General features: G+C 61.4%; 2 non-coding genes and 1 pseudogene across 2 annotated transcripts in view; all 3 read right to left on the reverse strand.

Annotated features, from left to right (window-relative positions):
- The window catches only part of LOC145276258 (large subunit ribosomal RNA), a 5,721-nt gene extending 2,253 nt beyond the window's left edge, over positions 1 to 3,468 (reverse strand). Inside the window, exon 1 of the ribosomal RNA XR_013867919.1 lies at positions 1 to 3,468. This exon is cut by the window's left edge and continues 2,253 nt beyond it. This is a non-coding gene — a ribosomal RNA (large subunit ribosomal RNA).
- Positions 3,469 to 4,063: 595 nt separating this feature from the next.
- LOC145276259 (5.8S ribosomal RNA) lies at positions 4,064 to 4,221 on the reverse strand. Its single transcript, XR_013867920.1, has one exon. It is a non-coding gene; the product is annotated as a 5.8S ribosomal RNA (ribosomal RNA).
- A 395-nt stretch (positions 4,222 to 4,616) lies between these two features.
- On the reverse strand, positions 4,617 to 5,578 carry LOC145276262 (small subunit ribosomal RNA; annotated as a pseudogene; the record flags this gene model as incomplete).

A 5,578-nucleotide genomic window follows, 5' to 3' on the forward strand; every position in this document is an offset into this window, starting at 1 on the left:
GTATCGCTCTCCGACCCGCAACACACGCTCGCTTGACCGCGACCGCTCGACCGGAACACGCCGCCGCACAACGGACCGCCGCGGCCCCTATGCCTTCGCCGCAAAGCGCGAACGGAGCGAACGCTACAGCCCCGTACCGGTTCCTCGCTTCGCGCGGGCACGGCCCGACCGACCCGGTCCTCGGAGCCAATCCTTCTTCCGAAGGTACGGATCCATTTTGCCGACTTCCCTTACCTACATTGATGCCATCGACGAGAGGCTGTACACCTTGGAGACCTGCTGCGGATGGTGGGTACGGACCGACTCGAGAGCTGCGAAAACCGGACCCGGATTTTCCAGGGCCGCCGAAAGCGCACCGGACGCCGCCCGAGCCGCGGCGCTCTACAGGTACCTTTTCCGTATCTCCGGACGAGCCGATTCCACGGACATGGTCCTTTACGAAGAAGAGAGAACTCTTCCCGGGGCTCCCGGCGACGTCTCCGGGCTCGCTTGCGTCACCGCGGTTTCGCCCGGGAAGCGACGGGCGCCGCCGACATCGCTGCCGACAGCGTCGCCACCCCCGGGCCCTCTCCGAGTCCGGGTTCGGGAATATTAACCCGATTCCCTTTCGACGGGAGGCCGGCCGCTTTTTTTTTGTTTGGGCTTTTGATTCGATTCGATTCGATTCGCTTTCCTTTCACTTTCATAACGGATCCGGCGCCTTTCGGGAAGACTTTCGCCCGCGTCTTAGGACCGACTGACCCGTGCTCGACCGCCGTTGGCACGGAACCCTTCTCCACTTCGGTCTTCGAAGGTCTCGTTCGAATATTTGCTACTACCACCGAGATCTGCACCCGCGGTCGGCTCCACCCGGGCTCGCGCCCTAGGCTTCCGTGCTCGCCGCGGCGCCCTCCTACTCGTCGCGGCATCGTTTCGGCGCGAAAGTTCATCGCTCCTCGCCGCGACGGTCCGGCATCGGTCCGTCGCTCCAGCGCCATCCATTTTCGGGGCCGGTCGATTCGGCAGGTGAGTTGTTACACACTCCTTAGCGGATTCCGACTTCCGTGGCCACCGTCCTGCTGTCTATATCGACCGACACCCTTTCGGGGATCTCATGGGCGTCGCGTTAGGCACCTTAGCCGGACGTTTGGTTCATCCCACAGCGCCAGTTCTGCTTACCAAAAGTGGCCCACTTGGCACTCGCATTCGAGGTGACCAACCGCCCAGCGAAGCGTGCTGGCGGCGGCGGCCGGATGGGTCGGCTCCGTCGTTCGGGAGAGTCGGCCCGTTCCACCCGTTCCGAGTTCGAGAGTAGGTCGAGGCCGTGAACGGCCCCGGGGCCTCCAATCGTTCGCTTTACCGGATGGAATTGCGACGATCGAGCGCCAGCTATCCTGAGGGAAACTTCGGAGGGAACCAGCTACTAGACGGCTCGATTGGTCTTTCGCCCCTACACCCGGTTCCGACGATCGATTTGCACGTCAGAGGCGCTTCGGACTTCCACCAGAGTTTCCTCTGGCTTCATCCCGACCGGGCGTGGATCGCCATCTTTCGGGTCCCTGGTCGCTCGCTACGCCAGAGTCGGCCGAGTCGTACTCGGAAAAAGGGGAAACCGACCCGGGGGTGATGCGCCCGCGCGCAGCGCCTAAACTCGACGACAAAATAGGACTAGTTCAAGCCGCGGGATCTCACCGATGGGCGGAAGGAGGATATGGAAGCTGGCGCCCGGCAATTCCCCTTTTTGGAAGATGCGCCGGTCCCCTCTCGGGGAGGAGGGAAAAACAACCGCACGTCAGCCACGAGCCTTCCCTCTCCTATCTCTCTCGGGAAGAGAGAAAAAAGGAAAAGTTGCGGGCACCGCAGCAGCGACGGCGGAAGGCCGAAAACGCCGCGCCGGCGGGATCGGGCACGGCTCGGAGGCGGGTGAGGCGAGGAGAAGACGACGGCACGAGACCGACGACACCCCCCGACGACCCCCGGACGACTTTGCCACGACACCTCTCCCGATCGACGCCCTCCTACACGCTCTCTCGCTTTCGCTTCGCCTTCGGGGTTAGTCAGAGGTGGCCCCTACGACTCGCGAACGGCCAGGACTCCTCGGTCCGTGTTTCAAGACGGGTCGGGTGGGTTGCCGATGCACGTCGCTGACCCGGGGTGGCGGGCGGCTCGAGTAAAAAAGCGTCGCCGAGCGACCTCTCCGGAAACGGAAACGGGCGCGGGCGGGGTTGCCCCCGACAAGAACCCGAAACGTCGGCGAGGTGCGTGACGGCGAGGCCGCGCCAGTCCTATCCCGCCTCTCATCGCGCACGCGCCCGAGACGGTGGGGCGCCTAAGGAGCGACACACAGAGTGCGTCGCCCGCACGCGACTTCCGGCGGGATCAAAACGGACCGGCTCGCCACGTGTAACGGATCGTGTCAGATTTCCTCCGTTCCCGGCAGAAAGGGGCAGTTACGTTCGCGGGCCCGACGGCCGGTGGCCCCCGACTTCACAAGGTGGGAAGACGGGGGTTTTCAGGGTGATGAAACGCCTGCCGCCTACGGAAAAAAACCCGCGTGTTCGACCTGCACGCCGGGAACGGGTCGCGACGACGGACCGGAGGGGAAGTGCGTCCGGTGCCGGCCGCGCGGAGGTCGCGCCGAAGCGCCCGCGCCATGATTACGCCGAGCGATGAGAAGGGGACGGGTGCAGCGGAGTCGCGCGCGGAGGGAGCAGGAGGAAAGAAGAAGCGGCGGCGACGGATGCGGCGGGTTAGGGCCCGGCGGCAGCAGCGATCGAGAGGACGAGTCCCCTCCGTCGCAGCCAACCGACGCAGCCACCTACCGACGCCGCGGTCGTCACCACGTTTCCCTTCCCGCTATCCACGCGGCCCGTCTCCTTCGTCGGCGACGCGGGCACAAAAGCTGGCCCGCGGAGAACGAGTTCCCCGCGGACACGACGAACGACGACCTGTGCCGCGACGGCCTCTCTTTCAAGAACACACATCGAGTTTGGGCTCGAGCCTAGGCAGCACCGGACTGAGTCCCCCCGCGATCGCGGTGAGCGGTCCCACCCGTTTACCCCTGGGCGGTTTCACGTTCTCTTGAACTCTCTCTCCAAAGTTCTTTTCAACTTTCCCTCACGGTACTTGTCGACTATCGGACTCGTCCCGGTATTTAGCCTTGGATGGAGCTTACCACCCGATTTGGGCTGCGTTCCCAAGCAACCCGACTCTCGGATCGAAGGCCGTCGCTCGCCGTCCGCACCGAATGGGCCTGGCACCCGCCGCGGGCGGCCCCGATCGAGGGAACTCCGAACTATGCGAGACGAAAACGAACGGCTGCCTTCGACCCATGCGCCACACGTCCCGAAGCCTTTAACTTGCGACGGGATTCGGCGTTGGGCTTCTCCCGGTTCACTCGCCGTTACTAAGGGAATCCCGGTTGGTTTCTTTTCCTCCGCTTAGCGATATGCTTAAGTTCAGCGGGTCGTCTCGTCCGAGCCGAGGGCGGCGGTTTTTAGTAGAGTGTGGTGTTTGGAGGAGAGGAATCTCGATCGGTACCCTCCGTGTGACGACGGCTGGCCGATATAGCGCCCGTCCGACCGAAAATGAAGAAGCCAACAATTAAAAAAAAAGCGTGGGTCCTCCCCATCCGACGTTGCCTACGACGCGGCCACCTTTTTACGGTGCGACGGCCGTGCTCGTCGCGCTGCTCGAGGCGTCGCTGAGAGACACCTTCATGAGGCAGAGAGCGAGACGAGCAGGCGGCGCTTACGTCGGCAGTCGGTTAGGTCGGTGCTTTTTTTTTTGTTTTGTTCTCCCTTCGGCTGCTTTCGGACAGACTCCTCCTGCTCCTCCTCCACAGTGTTTCTTCACGCGGTCGAAAAGGGAAAAGACTCCGCGGTCTGCCAGCGGGAGACGAAGGAGGAGGCCGGAGAGGGTTTTAAAAAAAAAAAAGACATTGAAAGGAGTCAATTCTTTTTTTATTTTTCTTCCCCCTCGTCACTCGCTCCTGCGACGTCCCGGTTACCACCGTGCCGAGGACCGGGCGGGCACGGGGACGGCAAGATGTCGTTTCGTTAACGGAGAAAGACATGTAACGTTCCGCCTCTCGACCGGACGTGGCCCCGAGACAAGGGATCTCGGGGCCGCAATGTGCGTTCGAGGTGTCGATGTTCACTGAGTCCTGCAATTCGCATCAGTTCTCGCGGCTGGCCGCGCTCTTCATCGACGGACGAGCCGAGTGATCCCCCGTCCAGGGTTCAGCACTTGGGTTTTTTATATTAGTTTTTGTTTATATAGATTTAGTAGTGTGCGAGGAGGTCTGTGCGAGGAGGCGTGACGGCATTGCAATGTCGCGAGTAGTTTGTTTTTAGCTAGCGGCGGTGGCACAGCGGCTGCAAAAAAAACAAAAAACGATAAAGCGGCGACAAGGCAAAGAAGAAGCGGCCATCACTTGCGGTGGGCGAAAAAACAAACAGGTGGTAAGACGCGGAAGCAAGCAAGAAGAGCTGGGGCTTTAAAAACCTCCGCGTCACCACAAATCTATCTCTCGCTCCGCCTTTTATAGGTTTGTTTGCGCGCATTCGAGGCGTTGACGCCGACAGACAGAGGAGGTAGGCCGGAAAACAACAAACCAGTCTCGAACGGGAAAACGGTAATGATCCTTCCGCAGGTTCACCTACGGAAACCTTGTTACGACTTTTACTTCCTCTAAACGATCGGGTTCGGTCGTCTTCTCCAGGCATCGAACGCCGAGGCGTAGATGCACGAGTGTCGTGACGGACACGTCGCGCACTGCCCGGCGGCGTCGTCGGCCAGATCCGAGGACCTCACCGGACCGTTCGATCGGTAGTAGCGACGGGCGGTGTGTACAAAGGGCAGGGACGTGATCGACGCGGGCTGTTGACCCGCGCCTACCGGGAATTCCTCGTTCACGGGGTTGGTTACAGGCCCCGATCCCTATCACGGGAGGTGGTTCAGAGGTTTCCCAACCCTCTCGGGCCGGGGCGAAGTCCCCGCTGATACCTCCAGTGTAGCGCGCGTGCGGCCCCGGACATCTAAGGGCATCACAGACCTGTTATCGCTCCGCCTCGTGTGGCTTTCTGCCACCCGTCCCTCTAAGAAGTGCGTGAGAAAACCGACCCGGACCCGAGCGCCACGGAGGACGCCGAGCCCGCCGTAAAAATCACTGACATCGGCGCACTAGTTAGCAGGCCGGAGTCTCGTTCGTTATCGGAATCAACCAGACGGATCGCTCCACCAACTAAGAACGGCCATGCACCACCACCCACCGAATCGAGAAAGAGCTATCGATCTGTCAATCCTACCGGTGTCCGGACCGGGTGAGTTTTCCCGTGTTGAGTCAAATTAAGCCGCAGGCTCCACTCCTGGTGGTGCCCTTCCGTCAATTCCTTTAAGTTTCAGCTTTGCAACCATACTCCCCCCGGAACCGAACTCTGGTTTCCCGCAGGCTACCCGCCGGGTCATGGAAGCGAACGCCGGCGGATCGCCGGTCGGCATCGTTTACGGTCGGAACTACGACGGTATCTGATCGTCTTCGAACCTCCGACTTTCGCTCTTGATCGAGGAAAACGTGCTTGCCACACGCCATCGCTGC

The sequence above is a fragment of the Euprymna scolopes genome, unplaced genomic scaffold (genome assembly GCF_053919585.1).
Source record: "Euprymna scolopes isolate OS-2025 unplaced genomic scaffold, ASM5391958v1 sca781, whole genome shotgun sequence".
Classification (NCBI taxonomy): domain Eukaryota; kingdom Metazoa; phylum Mollusca; class Cephalopoda; order Sepiida; family Sepiolidae; genus Euprymna; species Euprymna scolopes.